This window comes from Pinus tabuliformis, chromosome 1_2 (genome assembly GCF_031772625.1).
Source record: "Pinus tabuliformis cultivar Carrire ecotype Pingquan chromosome 1_2, CPIR1, whole genome shotgun sequence".
Lineage (NCBI taxonomy): Eukaryota > Viridiplantae > Streptophyta > Pinopsida > Pinales > Pinaceae > Pinus > Pinus tabuliformis.
This window is the reverse complement of record NC_142298.1, coordinates 305,066,209-305,083,553: the sequence shown is the minus strand read 5'-3', so window position 1 is coordinate 305,083,553 and position 17,345 is coordinate 305,066,209.

Below are 17,345 nucleotides of genomic sequence, written 5' to 3'. Positions count from 1 at the left end.
GCATTAGTGTGTTCATTATGAGGGGTGGCAAAAGATTTATTAATGTTCATATTGAACAACTATGACATCAAGTACGAAATGTCGCCCCATCAATAAATATATCACTTGATCTAACCATAACATGTACAAATTTATTAATAAAATCTCGTGGTGTAGGTGTAATAGAAGTGGAGGAGGGGGGGGTACTCAACGGATTGGTGGAATTTGGTGCAAATAGTGACACATGTGTAGGAGGAGCTAGTGATGGAATATCGGATGTTGGTACATGGGGTGGTGTATGTCGAGGAGAAGGAGGAAGAGGAGGAGGTGGTGGCATTGGATTAATGGATGGTCCCAGTGTTGATGTATGTGGAGGAGGATAAGGTGGTGGTGGATCTATGGATGGACTAGCTATTGGGTCGATGATGATTTAGCTAGATTATGAGGGGATGATAGTTGGTTTTGTGTATGAATAGGTTGTGGAGGAGGATAGAGGGATGGAATTCAATCTATAGCTGGACCAAGTGGTAAGAATCGTGAGGTGGAGGACCACCATCATCCTTGGAGGAATCATGGACACCATCCCTCAACCTTTGAATGATGTTGATTGCACTAACAACTTGACACATCAATCTCGTCATGTCATGAGGAAGGGTCATCCATTGATCTATTATCTTCCATGAATATTCCACTTGATAATTTATCATAATAGATGTATCAAAATAAACCAAAATCCCTACTATAAAGGGTTAATTCCTTAGATTCCATATTTACCATTACTAATTTTGCCATTTATGTATATGCAATTAATAAAATGAAGAAAGGAAAAGAATAGTGAAATACAAACACACATCAATAACAATGAACACTAATATATGTTTTGGGAAACCCTTTTTAGAGAAAACCTAGTTATAAGGATAGGTTGCTACACTCTTTTTTGTTTGGAATGGAAATAACGCAAATACAAAGGAGAAGATACTCTCTATGGAGATACTTGAGACTTATAGCCCATGGGCTCATATAGAATACAAACCCCCTCTATCGTGCTATCACTCTATCTTCTCTAAGTTACTTTACTCTATTATGAAACAAAATACACCCAAATAAAATGGAACCACTTTTCCTCCTTGTGGCCCAGTTATAACACAGTTTGATTGTCGAAAAAGGGTTAAGTTTGACTCCTTTAACTCTCAACTAGAGGTACAACTTTGACCCTTCAGGAGTGTTCTCCATAGTCTCCACGTCGCTAGGCCCTTTTCCATGAGTAAGGGTGCTGACATGGCATCCTTCCAAATCATGGTGGACAAAATAGGAAGGTCAACTTTCGAGTAGCATAACTTTTTCATGTAGACTTTGTTTGATGTATTTCTTTGACCATTGGAAAGGTTTAATATGCATGAAATCCCCAAGGGGTGTAGCACAAGAGATAGTTTTGGACCCCCAAAAAAATTATTTAATGCCTCAAACTACCTATGAAAGATTTCAGGTGCTAATTCTCTAAACTAGGATTGTCAGTAAGTTGATTCCTTCGACATTTCTACTTTAAAAGCATTGAGATAGGTGAAAATATATAATGATCTAATATGGATAATACCTCCCCATTTTGGGACGATTTTGGTCCTCAAAATATTACGAAATGTGGCGAGAAAAAATTTCCTATACCTTCTCCCTAGAGTACCATTTAGCCTTGCATGGAAGTTGTTCTTTCAACCCAATTTGTCGGAGGTCGTGCTACCTGTGTCTTGTAGTTATGGACCTCTTCTACAAAATTATATCTATATCAACTCTTCCTAAACATCTAAAGCTAAATCCTCTATGGAAGGTAGGATGTAACAACCCCTGGTTGATTTTCCATGTAAAAGCTATAAGACCAAGGTCATGGGACGCGTATTCCAAGCTGAATGTTGGGAAAAAATTCCTAGTTGGTGTCACTTTCAGTTTATTTATGGCTAAGGAAATTGGAAAAGGCATTATCAAAGGCAAAGAGGCATTAATTGGCATTTTATTTATGAAATAAAGGAAAATATGAGAGCAGGGAGATGAAGGGTCATAGATTTGCATGAGAGGGAAATTGAAGGAAAAATAGAGGAAAATGAAGAAAAATAGAGGCCTCAATGATAAAAAGGCTTATGAGGATCAATTCACATATTTTTGTCATTTTGGATTTGGAATCAGTTTTAGAGAGGGAAGATCGCCAAGAGGAGAAAGCAAACAAGCGAGGATAAGGAAGGTTGGATCAAGCAACTTCAGCAGGAGGATTTTGCAGGTAATAGGTTGCAAGTGTGATTCTCTAGCTAAGGTGTGAATGCATGGTACATGAATTTGTTCATTTGGCTCATTTGTTGTCATTGGCATGGATTTTTTTGGGTTTGAGAATGGTTTTAGCCTTGCCTTGCCATTTCCTAGATAACCATGGTGTGATGGGATTATTTTCTTAGTTAATCTTTGGATTGTCGAAAGGTTTTGGAACAAGGTGAGGTGGTCTCAGGAAAATTCCCAATGATTGGGAGTGGAGGTGGTTTAATATTTGGGAAGCCCTCGAAAGGTGGGTGGAGACAAGAAAATTCCTCAAGGAAATGGTGAAGAAACTCTGAGGCATCCAAACTTGTTTGGGCTTCGTGATTTCTTTACCGGTTTTGGCGAGATCACGGTAGCTTGGGGGTGGAGGTGGTTTAATCTTAGGGAAGCCGTAGTTTTTTATGTCTTGAGATCCCGCATTCATGCTTGGAATATGGCATGAGGGTGATTGGATAAAAGAAAGATTTGGTTAAACCCAATCTATGGTCAGGTGGTACATGGAAGTCCCTAACTTGGTTGGATTTTGCATAAGTTAATAAGACTTATTTTCCTATTGTATTTTGTGAGCACTTATACTTGATATTATGATGTCTTGATGGTTGTTATTCCATGGTTATATCTTGGTTATAAGAGTGGATTTATAAAGTGCTCTAGCTATGGCTTTGTTTAGGATTTGATAAGTATTTGATGGTTAATGAATGCATGGGCTAACAAGTATTATTACAACTATTATGAGAGGAAATTAGACCTTGTTGGTGATTCTCATATGAATTTCAGACTCCTGTGATTAGATATGCATTCATGACCTATAGCTTACATGTTCACCATATGTTTGACGAAATGATTGTCATGGTTAGGCTTTGTTAGTTCAAGTTCCTGTTCAAGTTTTGTATGATCGACATTTTAATTATGGCATTTATCATTCTGAGAAGTTACATGCAGTTATGGGCAATGGTCTGGAGGTTGGCTTGGAAAAGTGGCTTAGATCTCAGCACCAAACCCTTTGAACTAGCAATTTTGGGCTATAACTGCAAGGGACTAGGATTATGTGTGTAGTTGGAAGCCTATAACCACACTCTTGCAAGATTTTGCATGCAATTGTCAGCCCAAGTCAGATAAAAATAACTTCAACTCAAGGTTTGGTCACTTAGGGTGGTTCTTTGGCCCCTAAGTGTCATGTAACCCTTGAGGGATGTATATAAGTCTTTAGTTGTCAGACCTGCTTCCATAACTGAAGCTTGGAGGTTGAGGTATGTCATAGTAATTATTCATCTCATGTTTACCCTGGCAAGCCAGTGAAATTGGGTAAATGTGAGGGGGTGGTTACAAGGTGGTATCATAGCTTTCAGGTTCAAACACTTGGACTAGATGGGTTAAATGTATATGGTTACGCATGCATAGTAGGTCAGACATGCATCATGGTGGTCATTATGGATTTTGTGTCATCATGATGCTATTTGTATGTTATGATGATAATATGTTAGCTGAGATGGAGCAGGAGATGCAGATTATTAGAGCGAGGTTGTAGCACTAGACCTCGGTGTAAGAGCAGATCGCCATACAAGTTTGTATGTTAGGCATGTAGGTATGATGGTTAATGGTTTTTATATGCATTCTGGTTATACACATGTCTGTATTTCTATTTTTGTTGTGGTTACATGAGTGATAGATGTTAATTGATTAGAGCGGCCATATGCACATGCATCGGATAGTCATGCATCGTAGTAACTTGTTGTTGTATGCATGGCGGTCATACACATGATGATTATGGTCATTGCAGTTAAGATCTTGATATTATACGTATCGTGCTAATCTTGATTTGGTTATATAGATGGTTATGGTTATGATATTCAGGTGTGAGTCGATATACTTTTGATATTATGTCGTAATAATCTAGACCGACTTGTGCAGATGCGATAGCCTCCCCTAAAATGCATTGAGGTATGAGTTTGATTATGTCATCTATTTGGTTTATTTAACATGGTATGTTTGAAAGAAATAGAAGATCAAGGATGAAGAGCAGAGTCGTGGACTATGGTTCACACGACTCCCCTTATAGACCTGACATGAAATCTATAGAATGAAAAAGTTGCATGATTATGTGACATGTTTTCAAGTACAAAATGTATGAGAAATGAGAACCAAGTTTTGGCAATTGTGGTTAAATTTAGTAGAGTTGTGGATATCCATTTCCATAATTGGACATTAGATATTGGGCCATTATAGTAGTTGTCTCCTTGGACAGTAAGGGGGTTATGTTTACAAGTTGTTTGAATATTTGATTAATTGTATGATGTGAGTATGTGTCTATAATATTGCATGAAGGAATGGTCTTGTTTTAAGACGGTTGTACTAACATGTATTATGACTAATGAATATGAGTTGACGTGGTTTTTAGTCTTGGTAAAGGTTAATTTCAAATTAGTAGACATGATTTATTGATCTCTGGAACATGTGACTAACACGTGTGAAGTAGTAAGGGCAAAATGCTTGGTATTAGCAAGACAAGGTAAAGGTTGATTTGTTTATATAACTAACAGTTAGGTGATGTGGTAGCACATAATAAGACTCGATTGTAGCAAGGAAAAAGATCAACTAAACGAATTGGGTGAGAATTCCTTTGGATATATTTGGAAACCACAATTCCAAATGAATGAGTGCATTGCATGAATACAAGAAGTCTTCTTAACCTTGATTTTGTCTGACATTATGGGAATATGTGCTATATGCAAGAACGTGTATTTGATAGGTATAACAGTTTATTTCCAGTTATGGTTGGATTCGTCAAGAGAATTAGAATCTCTTGAGAAATTATATGTGTACTTGTTCAATTATAAGGCACTGTGCTTGACACAGTAAGGTAAGGTAACCAGTATATCGTTATGTTTATTTATTCACTGATAGTTGTGTGTTTATGGCAGTATGATGCAAGGGATTGCATGGAAAAAGAGATTGCCATGAAACCTTGAAGAAGGCTTGGGTTGAGATTTCCCTTGGAAGCATTGGGAACCCATGGGGATTGAGTAATGGATTCTATTGAGAGTCTTGCGCTTTCGATGATTTGTGATTTGTTTACGCTATATTTGTAGTTTTGTTTGTTTTTGGTGCATGTCCATGTGACTTTGTTTGTGGTGTTGTATTATTATTGGCTTTCCACGGTTTTCTCTTATTTGCTTTTTTTTCTCGCCATTTATGTTTTGAGGGCCTTGGGAATTGGTTGGGGAAGGAGGAAATTTAATGGAGATCGAGGAGAGCTGGATGAAACCCAACAGGTAATGTAAGATCTGAATGAAGCCCGGTGCATGAGTAAACGATACTTGAAGGCAATAATATGACAACTAGTTGGATTGGTTGGGTCCATTGGGGTAAATGGACAGTGGTGGGACAATCATGAGAAAGGTAAAGTAAATGGATTTAAGGCTTCATATGCCTTGGATATGTTGGGAACTGTTGTTCTCAATGTTGTGCATGTTATGCACGGATAAAGGGACCTCTCTTAACCTTGACTTTATGATATCTAGTAATTATGTTGTGATCATGATTATGTTGATGTCTATATCTGTATACATGTATGTATGTATGTCTTTGTCTGGCAGGGTCATCAGGGATCATGCTTGTGGAGGAATGATTGCTTATGCAGGGGAATGGCATGAAGAGGTTCTTGTTATCAAGCGAGAAGAGTAGCCATGACAGATCTGTGAGGTCAATGTCATGTGGATATGAATTGATATTATGTGTTTATATTATGCCTATGTTTATGTTATGGACAAGCTACGCTAAAGGATACATCAGCAGAATGAAAGCAGTGTGATATGTAGCATGCTGGAAAAAGCATGGATAGTGGAAAGACACTAGAAGCAAGGTTGCTTGGTAGAGACAGTGTGGTTGTTGGATGTGTAGTACTATTTTTGTGTACATGTGGTGTTGTGTACACATTGTGTAGGTGGTCTTGTGTACATGTTGTACATGTGGTCTTGTGCATATGTGGTGTTGTGTACATGTTGTGCAGGTAGTGTTGTGTAGATGTGGCATTATGTACACATTGTGTAGGTGATGTTATGTACATGTGGTGTTTTGTGCATGTTGTACATGTGGTGTTGTGTGCATGTGGTGTTGTGTACATGTGGTGTTGTGTGCATGTGGTGTTGTGTACATGTGTTGTTGTGTACATGTGGCGTTGTGTACACGTTATTCAGGTCGTTTTGTGTACATGTGGTATTGTGTAAATGTCGTAAATGTTGTGTTGTGTATATGTGGTACTGTGTTACGGGTATTGTACAGTCATTGTGTCGTGACATGTGTATTTAGTATAGTGTACAATGTGTACATATATGTGTTGTGATTGTACATCGGGAGTAGGTGTATGTGTTGTCCCGTAAATTATGTATGTGTATGTGTTGTACAATGTGATGGGACAGGTAGGTATGGGACTATTTGGGCCCTTGTTGATATTGAGGGTTAAGGCATTTTAGTCCGTGGATGCCCTTGTTGCTTATATTGAGGGTTGAGGTGGTTTAGTCTCGGGATACCCTTGTTGTTGGTATTGAGGCTCGAGGTAGTTTAGTCCCTAGATGCCCTTGTTGCTGATATTGAGGGTTGAGGTGTGGTTTAGTCTCTGGATACCCTTGTTGTTGATATTGAGGAAGGAGGCAGTTTAGTCTTTGGATTCCCTTGTTGCTTTGCAGAGAAGGCACTGGGTGCTTATCGGGTTTGGAAACTGATACAGTGTGTGTACTAGATTGAAGAGAAGAGAAGTCAATGGGTGCTTATTAGGTTTGGCAACCACTCCAGTGTTTGTATGTGGTCAAAGAGGGGAGAAGGCATTGGGTTCTTGTCGGGTTTGGAAACCAATCCAATGTGTGTACGAGATTGAAGAGAAGAGAAGACACTTGGTGCTTGCCTAGTTTGGAAACCAATCCAGTGTGTGTACATCATCAAAGAGAAGAGAAGGCACTAGGTGCTTGTCGGGTTTGGCATCTGATTTAGTGTATGTACGGAAAGGACAAAGAATAAAGGAAGAGGAAAAGATTCGTTTGAAAGATAAGTGTCAAAATTTTATTTCAGTTTTTAATTAGGCACATAGTTTATGATTCTAATTTATGATGGTTGCATGTGATTTACGATTTTGATTTAAGATGGTTGTGTTTTAAGCTAACCAGATGCGATATGTTTATACATGATGATTTGATCAAAGAGCTAGTTTAACTTGTTGTGACAAGAAGTAAATAGAATTGCAAGTGTACCTTATTGATGGGCCATCAATGAGGTATGATTTGAATTAGTTTCAATTACTTTTTAGTATAATGGAAATTATGTGCCTGACACAGGAAAGTAGGAAATGTCCAATTTGGGTGGTTTAAACTAACTGCAAGAATTAGTAGCAGCAACAAAAGGAATTGGAATAGGCAACAGTATGTTGGTAAACCGCTTCAAGAATAGGGCCATTGTGGGACATTAGTACCCAATAGTGTCCATTGATTGCCATGAACATGCTATGACTAGAATGATGGTTTTGAGGCGGCGATATGCCTTTGTTTTTGGACCTTCCGATGTGAGAAAACCTTGCCAGGGGATGGATTGTCTGAGGGACTATGTAGCATAGAAAGGGGTGTCAGGGAGCTTGGAAGGTGAGTGACTGCACGAAAGGGGGTAACTAGATTGCCCGAGGGACTATGTAGCAAAGAGGGGAAGGTCAAGGAATGATTTTTTTTTGTCATTAGCATTGCCAGATGGAATAAAAAGCACATTGGGAGTGTGCATTGGATCAATGAGTCAATAATTGTTCACTGAAGGAACACGTAGCGCAAGGATCATAGTGTTGGACATTGGATTCAAGTTTGACTTTCGCAGTGGATTTTGTACTTCCTAGGAAGGAGGTGAATCTTGGTATTACTATGAGGGTGGAGATGTGAGCCTCTAGATTCCCTTGTTGTGGATGCAGACATCGTATCCTTTTATTTGTTGGTTAAATAAAATGTGCATATGTATATATATGTATTTCATTGTGAATATTGTATCGAGCTCGATTTATAAATCTCCATGAACAATATGATTATTTTCTAGTTGAAGAAAATGTGCATAAGTATATGAGGTTGTTATTATAAATATCATAATGAATTATGTTATAAAGCTCCAGTAAACGTATGATTTTCATATTTTCAGCAGGATGTCATTATAAATACTGCATCGAGCTATGTTATAAGGCTCCATGGGTAGTATGTTTTGTTTTTAGTAGTTTTTTGGTCATACGTGTCATAGAACACCAAGGACTGTGTTCCCCCGAGGGGGAGGGGTTTGTAACAACCCCTCATTGATTTTCCATGTAAAAATTATAAGACCAAGGTCATGGGACACGTATTCCAAGTTAAATATTGGGAAAAAGAACCTAGTTGGTGTCACTTTCAATTTATTTCTAGATAAGGAAATTGGAAAAAGCATTGGCAAAGGCAAAAATGCATTAATTGGCATTTTATTTATGAAATAAACGAAAATATCAGAAAAGGGAGATGAAGGGTCACATATTTGCATGAGAGGAAAATTAAAAGAAAATAGAGGAAAATGAAGAAAAATAGAGGCCTCGATGATAAAAAGGCTTATGAGGATCAATTCACAGTTTTATTTTAGTTTGGCTTTGGAATCAGTTTCTGAGAGAGAAGAGCACCAAGAGGAGAAAACAAGCAAAAAAGCAAGCAAGGAAGGTTGGATCAGGTAGCTTCGGTAGGAGGATTTCATAGGTAACATGTTGCACGTATGATTTCCTAACTGAGGTGTGAATGTATGGTACATGCATTTGCTCATTTGTTGTCAATGGCATGGGTTTTGTCAAGTTTGATAGTGGTTTCATCCTTTCCTTTCCATTTCCTAGATAGCCATGGTGTGATGAGATTCATTTCTTGATTGAGATTTGGATTGCCAAAAGGTTTTGGAATAGGGTGAGGTGGTCTCAAGTCAATTCCCAAGGGTTGGGGTGAAGGTGGTTTAATCTCCAGTAAGCCTCGACAGGTGGGTGGAGACAGGAAAATTCCTCAAGGTAATGGTGAAGAAACTCTGAGGCACCCAAGTTGTTTGGGCTTCGTGATCTCTTTTGGAGAGATCATGGTAGCCTAAGGGTGGAGGTGGTTTAATCTCTAGGAAACCTTGGTTGCTTATGTCTTGAGATCCCGCATTAATGCTTGGAATATGGCACAGGGTGATTGGTTGAAAGAAAGATTTTGTTCAACCCAATCTATGGTTGGGAAGTATGTGGAAGTCCCTGACTTGGTTGGCTATTGCATAATTTAATAAGAGTTATTTTCCTATTGTATTCTGTGAACACTTGTACTTTATATTATGATGACTTGATGGTTGTTATATCATGGTTAATAATTTGGTTATATGTTGGTTGTAAGCATGGATCTGTAATGTGCTCTAGCTATGGCTTTGTTCATCATTTGATAAGTATTTGATTGTTAATGAATGCACAGGCTAACAAGTGTTATTGCAACTATTATGAGATGCATTAGACATTCCTGGTGATTCTTAGATATGTTTCAGACTCCTATGATCAGATATGCATTCATGACCTGTAGCTTACATGTTCACCATATGTTTAACAAAATGACTGTCATGGTTAGGCCTGGTTAGGTCAAGTTCTTGTTCAAGTTTTGTATGATTAGCATTGTCATTATGTAATTTATCGTTTTGATAAGTTACGGGAAATTTTGGGCAGGGGTATGGAGGTTGGCCTAGAAAAGTGGCTCAAATCTCGAGACCGCACCCTCTAAACTAGTAATTTTGGGCTATAACTGCAGGGAGCTAGGCTTATGCGTGTGGTTGGAAGCCTATAACCCCACTCTTGCAGGCTTTTGCATGTGATTATGAAGCTAGGTGTTTTAGGAAGTTTTAGTGTCTACAGATAAACTCTTAAACCCCTAGACTAGTAGCTCAGTCTAGAACAATAGTGCAAAGCATTCTCTACTTTTTCTATGATCAATAGATTAAATAAGAGGTAAAGAAACCTACCTATAGCTTTCGCTTATTCCTTATCTCCCTTGATCAATTATGTCACTCCTCTCCGTACTTAATCCGCTTGAAGAGTACCTGCACACAGACATAAGACAAAAACTGATCAAAGCATATGATAATGATCTATTGATTAAAAATAGCATGGAATTAAGTACATGATACACATATGAAAGCATAAATGAATAACACAAGCACATGGAAAAAGCTTTGAACACTTTATTAGTAAAAGGAAGAGTTACAACCCGATTTGCTTGATTCAGTGTCACTCCTCTAGTTCAATCCCATCCTCTCCTCATAACAAGCAAGACATTTTGAAACCAACTCAAGTCTCATACTAAGAGCATCTCCCTATAATTCAATGATTTCCAGCCCCTGATCACTTAGGTGAGTGGTCTTTTTATAGGTGAATGAAGGAATTTATGCCATAAATGGTGATAATGAATGCCCACCCAAACTTAGGATTTAGTTCCATGGAGGAAGGGATAAAGGGATTGATGTTCCTTAACTCCTTTCCTCATCCAAATACGAGCTCAAGGGAGTAGATAAACTTGGGAAACTTCTAGATGCATCCAATGGATAAGAATATTCCCAAACCCCAATGAAATTTTGCTCAAATTCACCCAACGCAGGCCAAAGAGGGCTCAAGTGTGCTACATAACACCCTATAAGTGTATGGTCTGCATTGCAGCACACCCTAATGAAGGCCTGCCTGCGCTAATCTTCTTAGAAGAAGTTTTTGGATTATTTCAGTCATGAAACTTCTTGGGAAGCTAGGCATTTTGATGGTTGACTTCTTTAGGGCATGTAACAACTGAATTAGGGTTTTATGGGCCCTAATAGTATTGATCTTTAGGTTGGGGTTGATGTGCTCAAATGGATCTGTAACACTAGGTCAGAGAAAAATAGCTCCCATCTTAGGGTTTGGTCACCTAGGGTGGTTCTTTGGCCCCTGAGTGTCCTGTAAGCCTTGAGGGATGTATGTAAGTCTTCAGTTGTCGGCCCCACTTCCATAACTAAAGCTTTGAGGTCAGGTCATGTCATAGTAACTCTTCATCTCATGTTTACCCTAGCAGGCCAATGAAATTGGGTAAATGTGGGAGGGGGTGGTTAAATAAGACCTATTCTTTTTCTTAACCTAACATGGAAGGCTCATAAAGTTTGAGATTCTCTATATTCACCACTGGTAAAATGCACATGTATGGGGGTAGACTAAGTTTTTAGGCAATATCTCCCACCTTTTCTAATATCTCAAAAGGACCATATCATAGAGCCTTTATTTTCTTATCACGGCCTTGTAGCCTCTCATTGGTCAATTGCAGCCATGCTTTGTCTCCCATTTTCAATGACTTCTCTATCCTTTGTTGATCATGCCTAACATTGTATTTATATACCTCTTTTGCACAGTTGTATCCTCGATTAACTTTGCCCGAGAATATGGACCTAAGTTCTCCATGGAAGGTAGGACTTGATCCTCTTATTGAACCAACATGGAAATCTCATAAAGTTCAATATTTTCCACATTCACCACTAAGTAAATATGCATGAATGGGGATATATTAAGTCTATAGGCATAATCTCCCACCTCTTCCAATATTTGGAAAGGACCATATAATAGGTCCTTGATTTTCTTATCGGGACCCTATAAACTCTTCTTGTCCAATTGTAACCATACTTTATCTCCTACTCTAAATGGCCTCTCTATCTTGTGTTGATCATATTTGGCCTTGTATTTTTCCTATGAATTCTTCAACGCCTCTTATGCTTATAAATGTATATTTATGATCTTGTCAATATTATTTTTTTCTCTTAAAGCATCCCCCATGAGATCCCCTCTCGCTCCTCCTTGTTGTCCATACATTACATCTGAAGGTGAAGGTGGAAATTTCCAAAACAAATCTCAAATGGTGACTTGCGAGTTGAAGTGTTGACTACTATGTTGTAGGAACGTTGTATATAGACCCAATTTTCATTCCAGATATTTGGATGCTTTTGATTACAACTCCTTAAAACTTGTACCAAAGTCCTATTGACTACTTATGTTTTCCCATCTATATATGGGTCGAACGTTGTATACATCTTCAATTTTGTGTCCATCTTCCACGAAAATGTGATCCAAAATGCATTGAGAAATCAGGTGTCCTTGTCTTAAAAAATGTTCCTTAATATCCCAAAATTCACTAAGAAATCCAATTTCCCTGTCTAAGATGATACTCCTTGGTATCTTAAAATGCACCCATACGTTTTCAAAGAATAATTTTGCTACTGCATAACCCCCCCTCCCCCATGGTTCTTTTACAGGGCATGCTAATAGACATCTTGGTAAACCTATCAACCACCATGAAAAAGTAGTAATGCCCCTTCCTAGTTGTTATTAAACCTCCCATAGAGTCCATGGAAATGCTTTCCCATGCATGAGTGGGTACCAGTAAAGTATGATGTAGATCACGTTTCTTCTTACTAGATTTATTGATACAATAAAGTATACGCCCTCTAATGAATCTAGCTAAATCTTCTTGCATCATGGGTTGATAAACATGCCTTTAAAAATTTTCAATTGTCTTCTCAATACCAAAATTCCCTAAAACCTTGAAGGTGTGAGCCTCTCTAATCAATTATAGTCACTCACCTTTTAGAACAAAGTTTTTCCATCCTATAGAGTAACATGTTCGCAGAGATGATAGTCAATTATGTTGTCACCATCGTCCACATGACTCTAGACCTGTAGTTGTTGATACACCTCCTTAAAGACCGCAGCCTCTGTATATGCCTCTCTATATGTATCATGGGTGAACTGCTCCTTGTGAGCTATAGTTCCCAAAACTATGATTTTTTATGTGAGTGGACTTGAAAGCGTGTCATACAAATTGTTTGTGCCACCCTTCTTATACCTTATCACTAAATGAATATGTGATAAAAACCCCATCCACTTGTAGTGTATATTCTGCTATAACTTACTATGAGCCTATAGGTATTATAGGAGTTGGTGATGTATGTGGATGACTATCTCCTTTAACATTAAATAATGTTTCCATATTTTGATCATTTGTACTAGGGCATAGAGTTCCTTGTCATAGTTAGGGTAGTTGAGAACCTCCCCATGAAACGCTTCATAATGATAACATGCATGTCTTCCTCTCTACATCAAGACCACTCCCATAACATACTCATTCATATCCGTCTTTATTTCAAAGGGCTACTACAACTTCGGTAATGCAAGACAAAATTCTTAACAAATTTTCTTATTTAACTCTTCAAAGGCCTTTTACTAACCCTTCCCCTAATGGAAACTCTTTCCACTCGCTATTATGGTGTGGAGCATTGCAAATACTTCTAAAAATGAGTTTATGAATTTCAATAGGTATTATGTTGCCCCAACAAAACTTTTGACCTTAGAAACATTTGTAGGCATCTACCACTTCATAATGACCTACATCTTGGAATGATCTATCTTAAGCCCCCCTCCACTAATAACAATGCCTAAATACACCAGATGTTGTGGTGAAAACTCACACTTCCTGAGATTTTCTAGCATTTAGTGCTTCTTCAATGTTTGTAGAACCTACATTAATTATGAGAAGTTTTCCTCACATCTAACACTATGAACCAATATATCATCCAAATAAACAATAACAAATGAATCTAGATAAGGGTGTAGTACATCATTCATTCATCTCATGAATGTAGTTCATGCATTATATAGACCAAATGGCATGATTAACCACTCATACAATATTTTTATGGTTTTGAAGGCATTCTTCTAGGCATCTTCTTCTTTGTCTCAAACTTGGTGATACCTTAATTTTAAAACCAACTTGGTGAAGTATTTCCCTTGTTGCAACTCATCCAAAAGATCATCTATCCTGGGAAGGGGGTATATCTTCTTTAGTTTAATTTTGTTTAATGCCATGTAATCAATGCACATTCACCAAATCCCATCCTTCTTTGGCACACTTATGATGTATGAACCAGATGGTGAGGTAATTGGTTTAATAACACCCAACTACAATAGTTGCTGCAATTAATTCTTTACTTCACTTGCTTCCAAAATGGATTATCTGTATAAACCAACGTTTAGCAATTAAGAGTGTAGAAAATTAGATCTTGTGATCCATTTCCCTCTTGGGTGATAGCCTTTTAGGCTCCTAGAACGCTCCCCTATATGCCCATAGCAACTCTTCCAATTATTGTCTTTGTTCCGTAGTTCATCCCTCTAAGGATGCATTTGCTCTCATTGATTCTTATACAAACATATTTTCTCTTAAGAATAATAAAACATACTTTTTGCTAGAACTGGTTAATTTCTTAGCTTGGTTGGCACTTACTAGTGAAATATTTAACTTGCCCTTGTGCTCGTTGATGATGAAGGATTTTCTATCCTTGATGAGGTGATATTGGTTGGCTCTCCACATGAAGATTTCATTCTGCATGTACATATAGGGACACTTCTAAACATAACTTTGTATAAATCATGTGGAACTACATCTAATTATACTTCATCAATAAATTCAACACTAATAGCAAATTTAATTTATAATGTTTGGTCACCTTTATCTCTACCTCCTTTTTGACCCATCTTATTGGATATAGGGTATCATGGTCATTAACCTACAATCCAAGTTTGTTGACTAGACCCGCTACTATGAGATTATTATTCAAACAAATCATCAATCTTTGTCCCTTTGACATGTATCTTTACATGGAAGAGTCTGGGCATATCCTTCTCTTCCTACAAACATAGCTATAAGGTTTTAAAAAGCATGTCAACATACATATTAATCCACTAAGATTCACCTCCTTCTGCACTGAGGTGTAGATGAACCTTTAATCCCCCATTGATAATATAATTGTAATTAATTGTGTTAATAATGCCTATGTAGGAAAGTAAATGTAAATGCGTAAAAAAGACCAAGAATGATTGTAATATTCATCTTCATTATATATTTCCAAAGACTAAAGAAGAGAACAACCAACACGGATCTTGATGCTTGAGAAGGAAGTTCTAGGGGGGATTTAAGGAAGCTTGCTATTTGAACCTGCATTAATTGTTATGATTTTTGACCTAATGGTTAAGCACTCAACAATCAACAATTATGGAAAGAGTGGGAATGAAAGTGGTATTGAACTATTCTTGGATATGGCCTATGTATCCTTTCTAGGGAATTCATATTGACCACATGGCCTAAGGTAAGGTACGTGAATTCTCATGATTAATAGTGTGTGTGATTGAGAAAATCATCATATGGGTGTGAGAACAAAGCAAAGAGAAAAATTGCAGGGTGTGTAGGGGTGAGTAGAGAGATTAGATAGCAGTACAGAATGTATATTAACAAGGAAATATGATTGTATATGAATCTAAGCACCATGGAGTGAACCAGAACCACACGAGGATTTTGAGATTGTGGCTTTGAGTAAAAGGTGAGAGGTATCCTTCTTAGCAGCATAAACCCATGTAAATTTGTGGATGACTTAATTGGTGAGGGAAGTTAGTGTTAAAGCCATTGGTCTAAGCTAGAGGTCCAAAGGAAAAGTTGAGGTAGCTTTTTCAAACTAGGCACAAAAACACTAAGAAAGGGAAGCACTAAGGGACTACTGAATTAGTGAAGGGATCTTTTTATGCCATGCAAACATAGTGAGACCATACTGTGAAAAATTATATGGCCTAGATCAGTGGTTAAAAGGTAAGACATTGAATCCCTATTTATGAAGGAGAATAACCTTCATGTTCTCTGCCTTTAAATGAATCTTGTTGAACCCTGAGTGAGATTTCCTTTCTTCGCACTGAATCTGGGTCAAGGCTAGCTAGTTGCAAGAAAGATAACATTGTAGTGTGAGTGTAGTTGAGCCTATGGCTGGATAGAGTGGAATTCCCTTCTTTTGTTTCCAACAAACTTTTATAAAACGAGGCATACTATTCATTTGTTAATGAAATCAAAATGTTGTTTAGAGCCCATGATTATTTTTATGTTAGATTTCTACGTATGATTGCAATGATACATTGAAAGTGATTAAAATTGATTAATTAGACATGTATAGGAGATGAGTTGATCTTGATGCTTGATAAGGAAGTTGTAAGGGGATTTAGGGGAGTTTCCTATTTGAACATGCATTAATGGTGGTTGAGCTTCCCAATTGTCAACAATTATGGAAAGAGTGGGGAGGAAAGTGGTATTGAACAACTCTAGAATATGGGTTATCTATCCATTCTGGAGAATCAATATTGATCAAATGCCCTAAGGAAGGGGACCTGAATTCTCATGACTGATGGTGTGTGTGATCAAAGAAAGCATCATAAGAGTGTGAGAATAAAGTAGAAAGAAAAGTTGCAGAGTGCATGGGGGTGAGTAGAGAGATTAGATAGTAGTAGAGAATGTCTAAAAACAAGGAAATATGTACATGTATGATCCTAAGTACCGTGGAGTGAATTAGAATTACATGAGGATTTGTTGGGTTGTGTTATATTCTTTCCATGACTAGCCCACGCAGTTAACCGGGGTTTAGAGTGGGGGGCAGAGCCCCCCTTCATTGCGTCGATTGCGTAGAGGGGGGTCACAGGGGGTTTGAGGGGTGCAGGTAACCCCCCTCTATGAGGTCCAGGGCAACGCCCCAGAAAATTTTGTTTTTTGGACCCTATATTAGGTTGTGCGGACCTACCTATCATTTTGTGCATGATTTTCGCACATGGTTTTGGACGCGATGGTTTGCAGTCCATGGTTTTGGACGTGATGGTTTTCGGTCCATGGTATTGGATGCTTCGGCATGTATAAATATGTATTGTATCATTGAGAGGAACATAATGAAAAATCAAGCTGGTAGTCTCGTTTTGGGATCCAGGGGAAAATCTCTGTGTATATGTGTTTTATATGTTATGCTCTCACATTGTTTATTTTCTATGTTTTAGAATTCGTATGCAGGTAATTTCTATATGTGGTTAAAACCTACATTTGGTATCATAGCTATTTTGGCTTCAAGGGGATGCCTTTGTTGCTGAGGAGTTTCGCTCGGGCCTATGGTAGACCTCGTTCAGTGGGAGATCTGCGGGATCGATTCTGGTGGTGAAAGAAGAT